Source organism: Engraulis encrasicolus, chromosome 3 (genome assembly GCF_034702125.1).
Source record: "Engraulis encrasicolus isolate BLACKSEA-1 chromosome 3, IST_EnEncr_1.0, whole genome shotgun sequence".
NCBI lineage: Eukaryota > Metazoa > Chordata > Actinopteri > Clupeiformes > Engraulidae > Engraulis > Engraulis encrasicolus.
The window spans coordinates 40,235,393-40,257,259 of NC_085859.1; the positions used below are offsets into that span (position 1 = coordinate 40,235,393).

The following is a 21,867-nucleotide window of genomic DNA, read 5'->3' on the forward strand; positions in this document are numbered from 1 at the left end:
CACAAAATGAGCACAAAGCAAGAGCAAAGCAAAGGAATACCCTAAATTTGGGGAGTAGTAGAGCAAAAAACAAACCTAATCTAGGCCAACGAGTCATTTCCCTCATGCAAGCTGACTACCTCTTTCTCTTTTACTCCAACAACCTACAACCCCCCAACACACGCACGTACGCACATACACACACACACACACACCGACCAACAACACATGCACATGCACATACACACACACACACACACACACATCGACCCAAAATGCTGTGCCCCTACCTCCACTCCAGAATCCCATAAACTACACTGACAGTATAAATTATGCAAGGTATTGTGAGGCTTTTGCATGGAGAGAGAGAGAGAGAGAGAGAGAGACAGAGAGAGAGAGAGAGAGAGAGAGAGACAGAGAGAGAGAGAGAGAGAGAGAGAGAGAAGGAGAGAGCGAACGCAACACCCATGAGGCCAATCGGGCCAGGATTTGAGCTTTCATCTCCCTCTGAGGTCGCCCCCAATTAATTTGGGAATTAATTCCAGCTTGAGAGCGAAAGCTTTGCTTCCTTCCTCCCCGCTGTAATGGCCAGCCACACTTCTTTTCATTTATTTATTCATTGATTTATTTATTTTTATAACTACTGTGTTCAAATTCGCTGAGTAAATAAATGACGAAACAAAACAAGGTGAGGTCTTCCCACAGAGCTTTGGCTGCGAAGTGATGCACAATCATGCACCCACACACACACACACACACACACACACACACACACACACACACAAACACAACAATTCCATGTACTACACACACACATCCCCACACACACTCAGGTTACAGCACATCCCCGGTATCTAGTACAGAGCCCTTGTCACGTCACCTCAGCGTACTACTATCGGTACATCATGCGTAAAGCACATGTGTCGTGAGTGAGGGTGTGTGCTGCATGTGTGTTATGCACAAGACAGAGACGGCAAGAGGCAGTGATACCTACTCCCAGGGACGGATTAACACACAGGCTAGATATGGCTGCAGCCTAGGGCCCCCACCTGCCAGGGGGCCCCACAGGCTAGATATGGCTGCAGCCTAGGGCCCCCCACCTGCCAGGGGGCCCCACAGGCTAGATATGGCTGCAGCCCAGAGGGCCCCCACCTGCCAGGGGGGCCCTAATTGGCCAAAAGTAAAACATTGCAGAGTTGTGAAAAGATCTATCACAATCTGTCGTGCTGAATGTAGTTTTGAATCGATTTAATATCCCTCTCCAAAGTTGGTAGACACATTCCCTTAATTCCTAGCTCGTAAATGTCGGGAAATTTGCCTTCCAGGGGTCCCCACACTGCAATCTGCAGTGTAGGGGCCCCAGACCATCATACTCCAGCCATACCTACTCTCTAACTACTACATGCCATGTGGTCTTGCAACTGGCACCACATACAGTGCACACTAATGGTCTGCTGCTCTATTTGAACTGTTCTGAACAAACTTTATTGTGGATATGAGGAGTGTTCCCGATTAGCCAGTTTTAGCATTTCAATGTTGTCAGAGAGCATTAGATTGATACTACTGTCCATCCTGTCACAAGAAGTTAGGATTACGTAATTGAGAGGGAAAATGTGTAGTGTGTAGTGTGTAGTGTGTGTGTGTGTGTGTGTGTGTGTGTGTGTGTGTTATTGGTGGTTCCTTTATGTCCTGTCATCTCCCGCTGTCTTAGGCTAGACTCGACCCCCGAGGGAGTTTCATCTGCACAGTAGAGGAGCTGAGGAGAGGAGAGGAGAGGAGAGGAGAGGAGAGGAGAGGAGAGGAGAGGAGAGCAGTGGAGAGGAGAGGAGAGGAGAGGAGAGGAGAGGAGAGGAGAGGAGAGGAGAGGAGAGGAGAGGAGTGGGGTGCAGTGGCTCCAGCTGTCAACACCTATGTCTGAGTCATCACTCTCCAAAACCACACAGGGCAGAGCCCACAACACCACCTAACCCACAGCAACACATCCCCAATGCGCATGCATGCACAGCACACACAGATTTAGCTGCTCTTACCTTCACCCCGACATTACAACAAACACACATAACAGCATTCACCACTAGCCTCAATGAACAAACACACACAAACACACACTTACACTCACCCAAGCATCATCATACACACTACAAACACCTACACACAACCATTCCATCACAAAAACATGAATCACCCCTCCAAACGCACAAAATGTCCCATATAGCAGCTAAGCTCCCAATACCATGTACACACAAACCATCCTTTCACACAGTATTCTCCAGAACACACCTACGCACGCGCACGCACGCACGCACGCACGCACGCGCGCACGCGCGCACGCGCGCACGCACGCACGCACGCACACACACACACACACACACACACACACACACACACACCCGAGGATGAGAGGCCCGGGCAGCTTTTATGATAAACCTAAACCTCCCCTAACACACATGTACTGTGCAGTACAGTACACAGACACACTATGCACTACTAGCCTACACACACCAGTGGAGCCCACAAAGAGGCATCTAAAAAAGGCACCCTTCTCTTTCCCTGACAGGTCCAATTTAGCCTCCGGTTTCGTGGGAGTCCTGCGAGAGGAGAGGAGAGGAGAGCCGTGGAGGAGAGGAGAGGAGAGCCGTGGTGGAGAGGAGAGGAGAGCCGTGGAGAGGAGAGGAGAGAAGAGGAGAGGAGAGGAGAGGAGAGGAGAGGAGAGAAGAGAAGAGAAGAGAAGAGAAGAGAAGAGAAGAGCAGAGAAGAGAAAAGAAGAGGAGAGGAGAGGAGAGCGGAGGACAGGAGAGGGGAGGAGTGCAATGAAGAGGAGAGGAGTGGAGAGGAGAGCGGAGGACAGGAGAGGAGAGGAGAGGAGAGCGGAGGACAGGAGAGGAGAGGAGAGGAGAGGAGGAGCGGAGAGGAGAGGAGAGGAGAAGAGAGGAGAGGAGAGGAGAGGAGAGGAGAGGAGAGGAGAGGAGAGGAGCAGCACTGCACGTAGTGACCTCTCTCTACCCACGCTCAAACGCTCCACAAACACATACACACACACACACACACACACAACTGTGCATCCACACTCACATAAACACACACACAGAAACCACTGACTTGCGTGGGCCCACACACACAGAGACACTCCTCCTCCGCTTTTGTTGCTGCCTGTGATCAATAATGCATGGACTCCATCTTAACTGTATGGCACCAAAATCTTAAGGGACAGCTAAAAACGATAGGCCTCACTACTGTGTGTGTGTGTGTGTGTGTGTGTGTGTGTGTGTGTGTGTGTGTGTGTGTGTGTGTGTGTGTGTGTGTGTGTGTGTGTGTGTGTGTGTGTGTGTGTGTGTGTGTGTGTGTGTGAGAGAGAGAGAAACAGTGTATTGCATAAGAAAAAGCCTGCCTCACTACCAAAACCCTTCTCTTTCCCCACCCACGCACACCCAACACACACACACACACACACACACACACACACACACACACACACACACACACACACACACACACACACACACACACACACACACACACACACACACACACACACACACACACACACACTCCACTTCCGATGACTATGACTGTCAATTATACCAGCAGGGACACTGTCAGGCAAAGATAAAATGTGGACCCTCCCCGAGCAGCAACAGGAAGTGTGAGAGTCAGAGGCCGTTACAACCAGGAAATGGTTGCTGGTGCTCGCTAGCTCTGGGTCGATTTCAAAGTAGCACCTCCCGTTCTTTTCTTCTGACTGTGGCCTAGTGCTTCGTCAAGTTTGACGTCAAGTCCGGGGTTTCCCCCAGCACTTAATTGCTAAGTAAGGCTTCCACCTTGACAATAAACACCTACCACCTTGACTAGGTCCCCTGAAAAGACAAAGATTTAAATGTTGGGAATGTCATTTCTTAATTTGCTTAACAAAAATATAGTATACTTTTAACGCCTCACCACCTTGACTAACAAAAATTCTCCGGGTAACACTGAAGTCTCCATGTAGAAAGTTTCCCTGCTGTCAACCTAGGCTGAGCAACTTTCAACATCCCAACTGCAAATTAGAAGATGACCTATGAATTGTGTTTTTGCGCGATATATTGAATAAAAACATCTAGCCTCACACCACCAGCAGGCCACAAGAAAGAGGAGAGGATAGGAGCGAGCCAGGCCACGCCCTCCTAGTGACGCTACATCTTCTGCATTGCTTCTAGTCAGGCCAAGAGCAATGCAAATATCGTTTTTGATCTACCCCAAAAAAACGGGAACGTCACCCACTTTGTTGGACACAAGTCAACCAGTAGAAAACCTAGGGAGGCGGGTTAACCGTGCTGTTTGGGAAAACTTAATTGTTATGCTCTTGGTCAGACCAAGTCTCGAAGAGATTTGGCAAGATAGGAGGTACTAATTTCAGCTGAAGCATCTGAGTTTCAGCAGGGGAGCTCCGTCTGCAACTGAGAGGGAAGGCTGAAGTGGAGAAAGGACTTATGGAGGCAATGGGAGCCATGCCAAACAAACACGTTGTTTATTTGTGTGCTTTCCTGTCCATTTTCCCTTCTTTTTTTCTTACATTACGGACCACACAATCACAAATTTCCCAGAATTGAATGTGGCGCACAGCTGCACGGCCCCTCTGAAACTTTAACATCGCACATCTGTCTGGAAAGAGAGAGAGAGAGAGAGAGAGAGAGAGAGAGAGAGAGAGAGAGAGAGAGAGAGAGAGAGAGAGAGAGAGAGAGAGAGAGAGAGAGAGAGAGAGAGAGAGAGAGAGAGAGAGAGAGAGAGAGAGAGAGAGAGAGAGAGAGAGAGAGAGAGAAAGAAAAGAGAAGATGTAAAACAGGGAAGACAAGAGTGTAAGAAACTGAGGGAAACACAGGAGCCAAAGAGAGAGATAAAGAGAACAAGTGGAGGGAAAGAAGAGAGGCAGACAGAGAAGGAAAGAACACACAGGGGAGGGAGGAGGGCAGGAGAGAGAGAGAGAAAGAGATGTTTCTTTTGCCCTTGCCAGCCGCTAATAACTAACTGAGCCATTGCCCATCACAAGCAAATGACTGGCTGACTGTCTTGACAGCATCAAAAAAGAATGTACAAAAGGCCAAGGCCTTGAGTTTCTATAGTACGATCACAACACAGCTTCTATCATTCCACTCTTTAGCTTCCCAACAGTCAAGTCAAGTCAAGTCGGCTTTATTGTCAATTTCTTTACATGCACTGGACATACAGAGAATTTGAAATTACGTTTCTTACTTTCCCATGCAGACATAGACATAGACTTCACACTCTAGAAAAAGCGGCAGGCAGGCAGGCAAGCAGGCAAGCAGGCAAGCAGGCGGTTGAGCCTTTGATCAAAAGATGGCACATCTCGGCACTAATCACTCCTCCTGTCTGTTCCGAAGGGTCCCATTGGCTTTGGCAGTAAAGACTTGGCCTGTCCTCATCATACACCAGTGAGGAAGCATTGTGAAACCTCTAGAGAGGATTGGGTGACCTCTAAGAATCAAGCAATCAGGGCCAGAGTCTTTGCCACCTTGTCTCTCCGGGAGAATAAAACGCAGGTGAAGATTATTGCATACGGCTGCAGTGGTCATGTAACGTGTTGAACAGAGAGAAGGAGGTTACCGCCATTATACAATTTCGATTTTGAGGAGCCTCGCACACATCTGCATGTGTAGTTATATACAACAAGGAGTAAAAAGAATATTGACATCTTTTATCAGATTTACATCATATAGGTCATTGTACTAAGGCAATACAAAAATATATTTTGATTTTTTTCTATCCATCTTTCTATTTTAGATTTCTTCTGTTCTCATGGTTAAGATCAGTGTGGGAGGACGTTAGTCCCCCATACGAGTGGAGTTTATGTAACATTTTCTGGATGACGTCATGTCCTAAACCAAAAAAAAGGGAGAAAGAGGGAGAGAGGGAGAATATGCAAGACAGCGAACTCGTGTACTACAGAGGCAGGCAGAACAGAACGCAGCTCTAAACATAGAGATGACATCAGCACAATGAAATCCTTCTTCACGGACTCACAAGGGGGAACGAAAATCTGAGCATTGACCCTGAAACACAGTGGTTCTCAACCTTTTTTGAACAAACGCCCACTTGGCGGCATCACAAGCGACCCAACGCCCCCTTGACCTCATCATAAGACTGACAATGCCCCCTTAGTACTAAAAAATGAAATGGACTAATGCCCCCCAATGGCACCTAAGCACCGCCCCGTCTCAGCTGTATCCTTCTTAACGCCCCCCTAGAACTCCCCCACACCCCTGGGGGGCTGTACCGCCCCCGTTGAGAAACACTACTGTAACAGAGCGTCCAGCAGCCCAGAGAGGCATTAAGCTAACAGCAGCAGCAGCAGCAGCAACAGCAGCAACAGAGGCATCAGTGCGTGTCCCTCCAATCCCTCGACCTCTCCAACCCCCATCCCCAGGCCTCCAGAGAGATCAGCGGCCCACTTGGGGATGCCCAACGTCGAGAAGGCTGCAGGATTTGCAGCCAGCCAGCAAACTGCCGGACCAGCTGAGCTGAGCTGATGGGTCTCCTGTTCCTGACAGGTTAACAGGGTCGCAGGAGCAAGAGGCAGCCACATCAGGACACGTCCAAGTGGAGGACAACACATGATGACCCTCCAGAGCACAGCACAGCACAGCACAGCACAGCACAGCACAGCACAGCACAGCACAGCACAGCACAGCACAGAACAGCACAGCAACCAATACCATAGTTGCTAACTACGCTAGCTACTTTGTTGTTTCTAATGATATTTCCCATTGGAAACTACCCAAGTTGCTAGCTGGTTAGCAACTACACCTTTGAGAAACACACTCCAGGACACGTCCGACCAGAGAACACATGACCCTCCACAGCACTAGCCTGATTACAATCGACTTTCAAACCTCTTCGAGACAATTAACATTTCCCAAACGGCATGGTTGACCCGGCCGCCTCCCTTGGTTTGCTAATGGTTGTTTGCTTCTCGACAAAGAGTTCCTGATTTTTCGGGAGCTCAGAAAGTACTTGCATTGCTCTTGACCTGAATAATAGCCACGCTGAAATTGCTGAAGTCGCTAACCACTGTTAATGTTAGATCTGCGCACGAGGGCTCATGTCGTTAGCCACATTTGGCTACATAGCTACAAGACTACAGCACAGTAGTCAGACTGCAGGCATTGTGCCACGAGTGCTAAACTGATGTATTGTTTGTTTGTTACTTACTAGTTTAGTCATTGTAGCTTCATTTACTTACACACACTAGAAAGAAAGCGTTCGTATTTAACAGAATATTGACAGTTTGGCTCTCGTAAACTACCGGAAAACTGCCGCCAAGAGAACAAGGAAGTAGCGAGACGACCAATCACAGCAGTGCCTTTTCTCTGTGACCGTCGCAACCGTTTGACGTGTAGTCAGGATTTTCTTGAGGCGCGCGACGACGGTTGCAGAGCCTCTGCGCGGGGGGCGTGGTCGCGCACTTACGGTTGCAGAGGCTTTGCAACCGTCAGCGGCAATAACTATAAATTGGCCTTACTGCTACTCCAGCTGCTGCTGCCGGGCCTTCCCCATTGTCCCTTAATGCACATGAGGAGAGCTCGCACATCCAGCAAAACTTATAGAGATAACTGGTTGATTGTAGGCACACTGCACACACTGGCTTATTTAAAGCAATGGCAAGGACGGTTTGTCTTGGGCTGGCCTGCGCGGCAGGTTGGGGGTGGAATCGACATTCAACCTACAGAGATGTTCCGCTCTTCGAAACGCATAACCAGTACAGATATAACTATCGACTGTGGCCAAGTGCCTTTCACCTTTCACACATTTCCACAATACGACATATTGCAAGGTGCAACATTTTGCGCATGAGGCGTCAGATTATGACACGTTGTTACACTGCTGCTCCTAAGAAAAAGGTACCACAGCTGAACAGTCGCTCAGCCATGTTTTGACATAACATGGGGTTCAACATGAATCATACAAACAGCAGCAATTACGATCGATTGACACCAGCCAGTGCAACGGCGACATTACGAATCGTAGGCCATGTCATGACGAAAGCGTCTACCTGGCACAGCATGGCTGTCTTTTCACAGCCAGCTCTGAAGTCGCCTCACGCCACAGCAGACACCATCGCACTGCAAGATGTTCATTTAATATTTTAGCACTTCAGTGATGTAATACAATGTAATGCCGGGCCTGGGACAATCTCCTTGTGCAGTCTTTGGACCTGAGATACAGTTAACTTGTGTCAATGCGGAACATTAGTGTCAATCTCAGAAAAGTACCTATACTATGCTATAGAGACTATAGCTGTTCAGGAATGGCAAACACAAATGCACAAATGTCACCCAACATGATTGTTTTATTTAGCTAATCGTTTGACTGAGGTGGCTCAAATCAATAGTTTAAAGAGTCCTGATTAATTACCCCCAAAAGAAAGAGAGAGAAAAATAGCAAGATCTGGCACAAAGATTTGTTATTTTAACAAGAAAAAAAGAAACACAAGCCAATAGTGCTGCAAGTTCTTGTTCGTACCTCAATGTGAGGCCACAAAGCTCCCGTATGTTTCTCTGAGGAAATCCACTGGCACCCTTGACATATTGGGTATACACAGCATAAGCCATAATCAAGTGTAGCTTTGCAAGCTGTTGTGTACACAGGCACAGGATCACTACATGCAAGGGCTTTGTACTGGCAGCGCCGACCAAAAACAGAATGCCCAAAGTCTTTCTCTAGCACTTCATCCTCTGTTTCTCCTTCTCTCTTTCTGTCTCTCTCTCTGTCTCTCATTGGATCAGCTTTCCTTCTGTCTCACACTCCATTCTCTCTCTCCATCTCTCTCTCTCTCACTCCATCCTCTCTCGCTGATACACACACTCCATCCTCTCCCCTCTCTCTCCATTCTTTCTTTTTCTCTCCATTCTCTCCCTCTCTATCCTCTCTCTCTCTCTCTCTCTCTCCATTCTTTCTTTATCTCTCTCTATTTCTCTCTCCATTCTTTCTTTCTCTCTCTCTCTCTATTCTCTCTCTCCATTCTTTCTTTTTCTCTCCATTCTCTCCCTCTCTATCCTCTCCTCTCTCTTTCTACCTCAATCCATTCTCTCTCTCCAATCCTCTCCTCTCTCTTTCTACCTCAATCCATTCTCTCTCTCCATCCTCTCCTCTCTTTCTACCTCGTTCTACCTCTCTCTTTCTACCTCGTTCTACCTCTCTCTTTCTACCTCGTTCTACCTCTCTCTCTCTAACTCCATCCTCTCCTCTCTCTTTCTACCTCGTTCTACCTCTAACTCCATCCTCTCCTCTCTCGTTCTACCTCTCTCTTTCTACCTCTCTCTTTCTCTCTCTCTCTCTCTCTCTCTCTCTCTCTCTCTCTCTCTCCTCTCTCTCTCTCTTCTCTCTCTCTCTCTCTCTCTCTCTCTCTCTCTCTCTCTCTCTCTCTCTCTCTCTCTCTCTCCATCTCTATCTCTCTCTCTCTCTAGCCCAGAGCCCTGGCAGCAGCATCACCACAACAAGTTCACCCTGCTGCCCTGCAGAACACTGCTGACGGAATAGGATATGCCACATGTCAACTCTGTGCTGTGTTGTTGTGCTCAGAAAATAAATATATTATTAAATATATTATTAAAAAATAAATAACCCAAAAAAGCTGGATAATTAACCGCAGCATGGGTAGGGTAAGTAAACATAAAGTCGTGCGCAACAAGCATCAGATGCATTGCGATTGCCATTTATAACAAATCACTAATTCACATCTGTTGTCCACCACATGAGGCTTTTTAAGGATGCCTTGAGAGGGAAAAAAGAGGAAAAGAGAGAGATGAATGGAGGAGAGAAAGGAAGAGAGACGGGGGGAGGGGGAGTGGTAGAGAGAAAATGAACAAGGGAAAGAACAGGAAATGCTCGAGTCCCCTTCAAATAATCGTAGGTCCTCCACCTGACAGACATAAGCGCTCGCTGGGTATGTGAAGCATGAAGGTGTAACCCCATCCTCCTCCTCCTCCTCCTCCTCCTCCTCCTCCGCTGGTTGCCTGGTGAGACCCTTTTAGCTTCTGCTCCCCTCAGGATGAATGGGAACAGGGTGGCGCTGACAGAGCATGGGGAGGAGGGGAGGAGGGGGCGTGGGGTGATGATGACAGGCAGGCAGGGGGCTGAGACGAGAGACAGTGCACCCGTTTGAGTGTGTGTGTGTGTGTGTGTGTGTGTGTAGGAAGGAGTGGCATAGGAGGACAAAGCAAAAGATGGTGAGTGTGTGTTCAGATGACAGGCAGTGAGAGTGGGTGACATGAGGGGTGAGGGGTGTGTGTGTGTGTGTGTGTGTGTGTGTGTGTGTGTGTGTGTGTGTGTGTGTGTGTGTGTGTGTTGGTGTGTGTGCAGGGCGCATCTATGTGATATAATGGTGACAACCAGCGGGGGACAGATTTATAATGTCATCTGGGACTTACTCCCTCCTGCAGCTGCTACCACTCGTTCAGCTTTGATGCCTTTTCCGATTGACACGCAGACTCACACTGCCAGGATGTGGCCCAGCTCCGGCCCACACGAGGTCACGAGGCCTGATTCGGGTCTGATTCGGGTCACACCCGAGCTCAAGCTCCAGCTATTATAGTGTTATGATGGTAGTGATTCTCCCAGTCGACCCCCACAATACCAAGCTCAGCCAGCCAGAACCAGAACCATCTAACCCTCAGCAATGGACAGAGCAAAAAAAGATTGAAGTTGAAAAAAAAAACACATGGTAGGGTGATTGATGCTCATCATTATGGACTATGTGCGCGCCCTGAACAAAACACACATCATAGGCCGATAAGCAACTCACATCTATTACACGCTGTAAGATAATCAATATTGACCGCATGTCAACACCGCTCCCACTGGTTTAATCTACTGTCTGCTCTGCTGTGCTCTGCTGCTGTTGCTTTGACACAGAGGGAGAGTACACAGTGCACACAGTGCAACTGAGGAGAGCGATGGCCATTTCACCGTTTCTAATTCTATGGTCTCTCTGGTCTCTCTGACTCTGACGGATGACTGACTTGCCGGGGCGTCACACCACGTGACTGCATAGGGATAGGGGCCTCCCAGGGGCGGTGCTATAGGAGGGGCGAGCAGGGCATTTGCCCCTGGGCCCAGGGCCCGGGCCTTCCCGAATTGGTGGTGGGGGCCCCATTATGACATAGGCAGGCGGTATGGAGGGCCCTGACAGTATTTTGGCCTGGGGTCCCGTGTGTACAATTGTTCCGCCTCTGGGGCCTCCATTACATGACAGTCTGGAACAGAGCAGGCAGACGTTCCAGGAGACAATGACTTACTAGTCCAGCACAATGACTAGTATTTGCTCACAGATCAGCTGGGGAGAATTCAGCAAATTTGTTCCACCACAATACCTCTAATGCCCCAACATTTTTTTCTTTTAAAGACTATCCAAAGCTGAGCCATCCAGAGGTGGTTTAGGGTGTTTTGTTCTGCCAGCCGATCAGACTAACCTGAACAGGATACAAATGATGCAAATGAATAACCTCCTATTTTCAGTCCATAAAGCCTACCTACCTCCTACTACTATTCTTGCTACATCTCTATATTTGACAGAGAAAAGGCACAAACTTAACACTATGTAGGCAGATTACTGGTGCTCTGCACAGAGTGCATACTGCATAGTTTTCATTTTAATTGAAGACATAACACATCAATGCTGAGAGTCCCATTCATGCAGTGTAATTAGCATTTGGCTCCACGTTATGCTTGTAATTAATTTGACGGTAATAGTATGAGCTGACGTATCAAACAAAAGGCAATAACAGGGTACCCTTTACTTGATTACCATGCCTCAGGAACCAAAACCTTCATGCGCATCGCAACTCACTGGGACGATTTCATCTGCCATGGGAATCAAGAGGGAAAACACTGTTGTTTCTGCTTTAGGTGTGTTACTGTCCTTATTATCCATGTTTCATTGTATGATGATATTTTAACAGTGTTTCCTTTGCATTATCCACTTTTTCAGGGCACTGGAAGAAATTATTCTACTATATGGAAATATATGATACACAACCATGATTTCGTGCATTACTGGCTGTAGCGGTGGAGGGGGGGAGCTGTCAAGCTTGGTTTCGAACATGATCCCGAGGGATACTGAACATGTGCTCGAACTGTGACCGGAAAAAGCCCAGTCTCCTTGGCATTGCAGTCAGAGCACAGCCACTGCCACATGAGGATGTGAATGAAAACCCCTGAATGATGCATCACCCATCATGACAGGAATAGTGCAACACTGGCTGAAAGAGTTGAAGATGTAGGCCAGCTGTGTTATTTTGCAAGAAAGAAAGAAAAAACAGGCATGTCTTCCTTAATGCCATTTTCCATTTAGTAAAACTATAAAATAAAGGTTTGGGTTTTTGGAGTTACATTGTCCTGGCAACACGTTATCATACTCCTATACATGGGTTTGCCGTGTTTGTAAACACGATGTTGTGAGGAGGGGAAGACACTGGCAGCCAACCATGTGAGCTAATTTTTTGACAGACAGCGGTTTCCAACAATCAGAGGTTGAGTTGTGCGCAGCTAGTTTCGCGCAGTCAGGAGAAAACAAAAAATTAGAACCCATGTATGCTCACCGGTGCAGCTGAAAAGTAATTTGCTCAGATATTTAACCAATACCATGTTGGCAGATCTGAACTGTCTCTTAAGTAGAAGAGTATCATTTATTGATCCCAGGGGGAAAATAGTCAAAGCAGGTCAAAGACCAGGTGTTGATAAAGAGTCATGTTCTGTAACCAAAAGGCATTTTACAGACAGGGCGATAACATGGCAATTGATAAGTAATGGATAACAGTCACTGACGCTTTCAGTCATTCTACTGAATCAACTTAATCAATAATCAAATTACTTTCTAGCATGACGAGCACAAATTGTTGACGATTACCCCTCTGAGTTACAGGTGCTCTTGGATGTTTACCGGAACGGCTGTATGACACAAATGTTCCTTTCCTGGCTGGCATCCTCCTGACACAGCAGTAGGCTACATTACAGAACATCAGCTACATAACTGCCCACATAACTGTGCCAAACAACTTCATTACACAGCATATTAGATTAGATAACCATTTACGGGTAATATGTCTCAGTGCCAAAGGTCCCATACCTTCAGAGTGTGTGTACTGCACGCAATCCAAAAGGCAAAAAACACTTCCTGGTGTGCCCATAGCAGGAATGCCGACCTACTAACAACAAGGCGCAGAGTCACAGCAAAGCTTTCATGTCAACCAAACAAATCTGAAATACCTTGACTGGATTATATGTGGTGAACTTTAAACTGTTTTAAACCAGATTACTACGTTTTGGCTCTTGATGTCCTTTTCAGAGTTGAGGGTTTTTGCTATCTTAAGCTCTTTCATAAATACATGCCATCACACAAATGAATGTGCTTCTATGTACTGTGGGCCTACCCCGTGCTACTGGGATATGGTCACTGTTGCGAGAGCATTACATCTGCTGTCTGGCTTTACATCCCAGCAGCAGTTGCCATAAAACCAGATGCTATGCAAAAGGGAAAAAGTCGTACAGTCTCCAGAGATGGTCCACAAAACAAAAAACTGGAAAACGGTTCGGTTGGACACATTAATCCAATATAAGGGACCGCAATCCTTTGCTGGCGATTTGTCAAGCCACATACAGAAGCCAAACGGGTACAGAGATCTACAATCAAGCACATGAATATGCTAATCTTGTCAAACATCCTCTCACTCAAAAAAGTTGATTGCGTTCGTCTCTGTGGCAAGGCTGTCTCGACAACGTGCACTAACGGAGCAGCCGTGCATACATGCTTCTTGGTCATCTCCCGCTCATCATCCTCAAGTAATTGTTTACCCACATGTGTGTGCTGTGGCCTACTCCAGGTGTTGTTGTGTAGCCTGCCCGGCCACAAAATAAACCCTGTTTAGACAGTCGTACCAGCCCAAAATCATCACCAAGGCCCCTTAGAGTAACTAACAAGTGACGCCTGGCCAGTGGTTACAGAAGATTTTGCTTAACCTCAATCTTATCTCTGACACTCAGCCATGAGCTGAAAACAGCCCTGACCCCAGCAGCCAGTCCCGCCGACAAGGGGTGGGGGCAAAGGGGTATGTTGTCCCGGGCCCAAGGAGATAGGGGGCCCAGAATTGGGTGCCCTTTACATTGTATGTATTGGGTAGGGGGCCCTTTCAGCTGACTTTGTCCTGGGCCCTCCGAAAGCTGTCAGCGGCCCTGCCAGCGGCATTTCACTTGGCTGTATAATAACAAGTATGCCGAGTATTCCCTGGCTGTCCTATGCTATGCTCGCTGCCCATACTTCTCCTGATTGAATTGACATGAATCGTCATTGCTGTGCCTGCCAAAGCCACATTAACGCCCTATGTTTTTCACGTTGCCCGGCGTGGCCTGTTGAGCCAACAACAGCACACACGCACGCGCACACACACGCGCGCGCACGCACACACACACACACACACACACACACACACACCGCCTCTTGCTGTAGTGTACAGTGCTGCCATTGTGGAGGGCTGGTGGCACGGAGGCCAGTCAATATTGGTAATTAAATACAGCGCCGCCGCCACAGAGCTATAATCCTGTTTGTGAACATCTGCACCACAGTGCCTAACTGCCCTTGCACAGCCCCTGACTGTGTGCATTCTTATATGCAACCTTGCTTCCTCCACTTGTGCTTGTGGCCGCGTACCAGGAAGTAATATGTCATGATGACATCACTGACAACAGCATTATATTTCAATATCTTGCGAAAGCTCAATTGTAAAGTCTTTTTCTCATTTGCAATTGGGATGGTGAATGAAAAACAGTCCCCCAAAAGTTGTTGTGGCTAGGCTGACAGCTGGGAAACTTTATTGTTTTCTCCACGGAGGAGGAGCCAGGAGGCGGGGCAAGGCCACAAGCACAAGTGTAGGAAGCAAGGTTGCATATTGGAACACACCCTCTGAGTGGCCTTCTCTTTCCTTCCCCAGACAGGGTGGACTTGTCTTGGGGAATCATCATTAAAACTAGCATGCTTGAGCGCCCGACGAGCTGGCGGGGGAGGGAGGGAGGGAGGGAGGGGATGAAGAAGATATTATGGGATGTCTTGAGTTGACATATGATTAAAAGAAGACGGGGAGAAAAAAAAAAGACAACACGCGTCGCGCACAATTCAGTCGTGTGTGTGGCATCTTGAGACGCACAGCGTTCTCATATGAAGCCCGCCGCTGAAGGAGATCAGCGCTCTGCATTAAGCCTGACAGTGGCGGTTTAAATATTTGATGTGCTTTGCAACTGCGTCACAGCCCCCTCTTTTCTCCTTGCCATAGCCAGCCACTGACATTCTAATTCGTTCTCTCTCTTGATATATTTTTCAGAAGTTTCAGGGCAGGCAGTCGAGCTCACTCACGTGTTCAGAGGGATGAGAGCGAGTGGGAATGTGAGCAATGGGGTTCTCCAGAGAGGCTTCTTGAAGGTGATGGGCCGAGAGAGTGTGTTCAAGTTAGCACAAGTATGTGTGTGTCTGTGTAGTGTACACACGTGTATAAAAGGTGTGTGTACGTCAACCAACGTGAGAGTAAGAGTGAGTGTGTGGAGACCGAGAGTGATCTGTGTGTGTGTGTGTGTGTGTGTGTGTGTGTGTGTGTGTGTGTGTGTGTGTGTGTGTGTGTGTGTGTGTGTGTGTGTGTGAGTGAGTGAGTGAGTGAGTGAGTGAGTGAGTGAGTGAGAGAGAGAGAGAGCGCAACATCTGTGTAAAGGGACGCAATCTGAATGTACAGTTGCCTCTTGCAACAGGTTGTCAAGCCTGACCAGAAAAAAGAAAAAAAGGTTGTTTTGCCTAAAATACAGCAGCGTGCAATGCAATGCTACTAATAAACACAACACAGTTAAAACTGACTTGAAAAAATGTAATTCATTTTAAAAGGTGAATATACAGATTAAACGCTACAAACGCCTAAAATGGATAGTCTGTGTCAGATTGTACTGTATGAGTCCACTAAGCCTCCATCTGGGAAGCGCTGTCACTTGTCACCACTCCAAGTCGCTCTGACTGGTCATGAAAAGCCGGGCTGGTGTGCTCCGGCTGGGGCTGGGCATTATAGGCAACATGGCAAAACAACCATTTTCTCATACTGTGTGTAGTAGAACATCAGCTACATATATTTACTCACATAACTGAGCCAAACAACTTAATTGAACAATATATTAGATTAAATATCCATTTACTCATATTGTATGATATTTCGATCATAGTATCCCGTGGTACAGCCAGTTGGAGCCATTGTTGATTAAAAACCTACCCTTAGAACAGAGAAAACAGAGACTACCAATATACTGTACTCAGTGTTGCCAGATTGGGCGATTTCCCACCCAATTGGGCTGCTTAGGATGGCCGTCTGCCGGTAGAAATGGCATTTAGCAGAAAAAAAAAAGTTTTGGCCATAGAAATCAATAGAATTGGGCGGGATTTAGTGCTTCGAGGCAGGTTTTGAGCATTTTTGGGGCTGGAGATCATCAGCCTCATCTGGTAACCCTGTGTACGGTCTTCATGTCATCCATGTCACCTCACACAAATGGCATCTAGTTTCTCAACAATGACATCAACTTCAAATACAACCTCAAGCCATGTCAAACATGGGCAAAGCTGACCATCATCACTGACGCCGATTTAAATCGCAACCAGCGATGGAAATCGTTTAACCACTTGATACATGGATGAAATAGCAGCAAGCCATTAATTGGGAAATGAATGACACAAGATTATTCACGTTTTAGGTTTGTAACTCTACACTCTCACAATAAGAAAAAAAAACAGAAAAGGTAAACTAGATCTCTATAAATTCAAGTGAAGTGAACACGACAGCACAAAACGAGCACAACAAGTGCACAGCACGCAATCTGTGGGGGGTGCACTTTAAAGGACACAACCTGCTCATGGCCATTAAGCATGCCATCATCCAGGAGCAGCCTGGTTAACACGTGTTTCACCAACCAGACAGACAGACCGGTTTGGGCTCAACAGTCAAACAAAAAGACATCAGGAATGATCTGCTACGTACAACCCCCCCATGGCCATTCCATGATCATCCATGAACCACATTGACCTGATACGTCACTGATGAACCACTTTACTGAACAGACAGACGGGTCTGGGCTCCTTAGGCAATACATGGTAGGCAATAGCATGGCCATGAGCATCGAAGAGCTGCCATTGTGAAGTGCAAGGTGGGGGGTGGGGGGACCAACACGCCATCCCTCAGCTTGCACTTGCATCACAGTGGGACAAATGTTAGATGAGGTTAGATGAGAGAGCTGGAGCACAATGCAGCTTAAACCGCATCTTCTACCCTACACAGGGATGGGGAGCCTTTTTCATTCGAGGGGTCACTTCAATTTCCTCCAAGGGCCATCAAAGTCCTCTGAAGGCCGCACTAGGAACACAAACCAGGATTTCCCCCTGCACTTTAGGCCTATATTGAAGGCAGCCAGCTTTATAATAGATCCCACCTTCTCTTGGTCCCCTGAATATAACTTAATTGTATTGCAAATGTAATTTCTAAGGTTTCTTTACAAAATATGTCATACAGTATTTCATGTGAAGCTGCATGACATTACAATTATGTCGGGGGCCGGATAAAACGGCTTCAAGGGCCACAAACGGCCCTAGAGACATTCCCCACCCCTGCTTTAGCAAAATTACCAGTTTGAGGTAGGGGTGGGCGATATGGCAAAAATGTTGTATCACGATATTTCAAGATGAAATCACGATTTCGATATTTTATCACGATCTTCCATCCAAAAAAATAAAAACAACAAAAAATAACTTTCATATACTTGCAATTTGTAATTTGCAGTCAATAAAATGTTAACACACTGATGATACTCTCATAAAGTGTACAATTGGAATACAATAATGTAAAGAATAAAGTGAAGACAACAACACAAGTGAGAAAACGTCACTCTGATACTGATAATAAACATCCTCACTGCAAGACGATCTATACGATTTCTCCACTTTGGCAGATTCGAGACGATCTTTTACTCAATATCGCGATTCACGATATAATATCGTCAAATCGCCCACCCCTAGTTTGAGGGCGCCGTGGCTCAGTGGGTTAAAGCGCCAGAACATAAACCTGGAGACCCGGGTTCGATTCCGACTCAAGGTCAGTTCCCAATCCCACCTCCCCCCCACTAATTCCCCGTCATTCTCACTCACTAACCTATCCAATAAAGACATTAAAAGCACAACAATATCTTTATATATATATAAAAAAAGAATCACCAGTTTGGGCTCAACATGCGAAAAACAACACAGTTATGTCCTTGTATTGTGGCCCTCCTCCTCATCACCTCTAATTATAGCCGAAAGGACGATGGCCTTCCACACCGCACTCACTGAGCCCCGCCTAAATTAGATTATTACTACCTCACACACACCAAAGGTAGCAGCAGCTACTCATTCATTCCCACCCCTCCCCTTCTCTACACTGCTCTGTTGTGTTCCAGTACTCCAGGACTGAGCCAACATGGGCTTTGTATTACACAATTACACGATTTTTTTTTAGATCCAGGGACAAGGGGCGTCTAAGTGTAACGGAGGCCAACTAGCAGAGTGTGGCGTAGAATGTTAGTAAACCTCCCTCCCGAAGCCTCAATACAGTGCGCTAGCATTTGAGCTATCAGACAGGCTCTTTAGCTCAGCGGTGTCATACTCTGCCTCCCATTCTCAAACTGATGTAGTTGACGAGGTGGCAGGTTTGCGTCCCCAAGGGGGACCAACCGCACGGGAACACCTCCGTCACAGAAGCATGGGGGGGGTGCAAATGGACTGATGCTGCCAAATCAGTTTCTGTGACCGTCCTACTGTATGTCAAGGCCGGCAAAACAAACTAAAGAAAGCAGATGCGTTCTTCAGAACAAGAAATGGACATGTCACATCATTGCCATACCACGGGAGGAGGAGGGGGAAAAACGTGATATTTGAAAACTTTATTTGCACAAAGATTATCCAAAGCGCTTTAGCGTCAGCCAGGAGCAGTGATTAAGCCTGTTGCAGCTGAGGTTAAAACTCTGCTGCTGCTGCTGCCGATGCAGGCTGAAATCTGTGTGAATTCTGTGAGTGAGCAGGGTCTGAGTTGAAGCCTTCCGCTTTCAACATGTCAGGTGTAGCAGCAGGCTTCTTAACGTGGAATTCACACAGATACAGTAGTAGCTCTACACACACCCACAACAACAGGTTTCAGAAAGGTACGCTGAACCCTGTGCAATGCCTTGTTGTGTCACACAGACACAGACAAGGAGACAGACGCACGCACTCATAAACACACACGTGCATACACACACACGTACACACTCACACGACTATGTCTTAGAAGCAGACAAATGTAATCTACCAGTAGTCCATCATGTAAGATGGTTTGTTTCTACTTCTACAGTTCTTGTGTTTAAAAACATCCTGAACCCTACAACAATAAAATACTACTCTATGTATTCATCCATCCATTTGTCATAAACCAAACAGCCTTCAGACAGACAGACCCTATATGGTTGTGCTGCTGGCGGTGCGTTGAACAACAAAGACACACACAGTGTCATTAGGAAGAATTTGGAATTAGGAAGAATAGGCTTCCTATTAGGAAGAGTACCTATTGAGAATGATATTCAGAATGCCGCCTTTATTCTATGCTGGCTCTTCTACTCATATCCATTTTGAAAAATCAAACAGTTACTCTGAAGGCAGTGTGGGTTTCCTGACACCAGAGAACATAGAGCGTTACTTCCTGTGCGTGCGTTTGTTGTCGCCTTTTTTCGTCTCGACATGAGCTCAGGTAACCGCCGCACATTATAATTGCAGGCTCACAATATAATTGTAGTAACACGACTGATCCTGATAGGGCATTACGTCGAGCATTAGCTGTTACGACCATAATTGACAACTGTCTGAATGGCAACATTACATCATCTGAAAAGAAGTAATGGCTGTCGGCCGCAGGGTTCCAACCATTCCAGTTTTAGCCTACTAAAGGGACAGTTAACTCGAGACTTCAGTGATGATAACTTGACAAAATAGTGTATAGAAATGGTTGAACATTGCAAGCTATATCATGGCCGCTTCTCTACACCAGCATGCGTTTCTCTAGCACTGCTAGTGCCTTTATAATGTGGCCAGTCACTAGTCATCACGCTCTCGTTCCGAAAAACCACACACGCAAGAGGCGCGCAGAACCTTCATACCCCTCGCGCTTGCGAACACAACAGCAGAAAGAATGGCGAAATGTTGATGACAATAACCATTTACAAATGGCATGTCACCCTTCACAGCTTGGTCCATTAGAACATGCAAATGCACGTAATGCCAATATAGGAATACGGGATTAATGGAAACATTGCATTTTTATGAAAATGCCCGGTATCGCACAAAGAGTAATAAACGGCGCTCTGCGTAGACAACAATGTTGAAGCGCCTTTCTTCAGGGTTCATTTTATGTCGAAACCATGTCGTTACTACTCTTGTCGACGTTATCAGCTGTATCGTTGCAATACAGTTAATTTACTCCATGTACTGTATACGAACAATAGCACTGTGTTGGAGTAGATTACCAATATTATCCACATTTTCACTATCGCTCACCAACACAGAAAACACCGTACTACCAGGAGTGGAATAATAATTATAACTATTTATTATTATAAGCATCCCATTTGATTGTCTGATTAGCTTTAATAGCGGCAGTATTATTAGCCAACCTACCTTAGTAATGACAGTCGTCCTTTGCTCCATGCCCCTGTGACTTCATTGCCTCCTTATTTGTTTAACTGAAAGTAAAATAGCACTTGTCAACTGGGCGACAGCTGAGCGTATGAAATGAACGCTTATTAACAGTAGGGTAGATACACAAGGAAGACAGCGGTTAGTACACCAAACTAGTAGTCTATCCAAGCACCTGACTACCGTCTGACGTTGCCCGAGCATATGCCATCACAGCCCCGAAGAAGTTAGTTAGTCCAGCCCTCGGTCGGTCCTTTCAGTTTGCTCAATACTAGAATAGAGTCTATTACTCTTATTTTCTGACAGCATTGGTCGCGAAAGTAAAATTCTAAACGGTACCGTGGCTCTAAAGCTGCAGAACAGAATAAACTGTCACGGAGTGTTGTTCCTGCTTATCGCCCCAGTAAACTTACTAGCAAGTAGGAAGTATAGGCTTTCGATTACTGCTAGTTTAGAGGAGGATGTCGTAAGCACAGACCTGTCGTAAGCAACTAGAGTACAACTCTGGCAGGTGTAGCTCTGGCATAGCGTTAGCAGGTTAGCAGACTCAGTTACCTCTACCTGCCCCTGAACATTTCAACAATTTTAACTCTAGTTGTGCTCTTTAAACTTCGATCTTAACATGGTATTTGCATAAGCGGTCGCATTCAATGACCTGACAGTTGCACAAAATAAAAATCGTTCAGATGCTCTTACTGAACTGACCCTTTGTCGGGTTTTGTGCTTCTTCTTGTCCTTTCAAAAATATTCCCATCCCTGTCCAACAGGCGCCAAATTTCCAAATGATTAGTTCTAGTTCTAGACGTGCTGTCCAGAAGGAAAAAAAATGCTGCCTCGACTTCCCCAGTCAAACCTGCTCGTGTCTTCTGTCTTCAACGACGCTGGCTGTCAGACGGAAATAAGAACTTCAGAAAAAGGGTTTAGTTCAACTTGAAGTCGTAAAACGGGATAGACTGCTGCGCAGCTACAACTAATAGAATCATGTTACTTTTGCACGGGTAGGCTAGTGGTTGGGTCATCAGATACATTTATTAAATTATTTCACTGGGTAAAGCAAATTATGGGGTTTAACCGTAGACCAAGAGGAAACTTGCACATAATTAAAAAAAATGTACAGCTATAGTGATTGG

At 46.5% G+C, this 21,867-nt stretch overlaps 1 protein-coding gene across 5 annotated transcripts in view; it reads right to left on the reverse strand.

The window, feature by feature from the left end:
* taok3a (TAO kinase 3a) overlaps positions 1 to 21,674 on the reverse strand; it is a 116,179-nt gene extending 94,505 nt beyond the window's left edge. Inside the window, exons 1-2 of one of the 5 annotated variants that reach the window (XM_063195402.1) lie at positions 21,443 to 21,674; positions 20,720 to 20,784 (exon numbers count right to left, since the gene is read on the reverse strand). The gene's annotated coding sequence lies outside the window, so the exon portion shown is untranslated. Of the gene's footprint in view, positions 1 to 20,719; positions 20,785 to 20,912; positions 21,410 to 21,433 lie in introns of those variants that run through there. The other 4 variants (XM_063195404.1, XM_063195405.1, XM_063195403.1 and 1 more) reach the window with 4 other exon arrangements.
* Between the last annotated feature and the right edge of the window lie 193 nt (positions 21,675 to 21,867).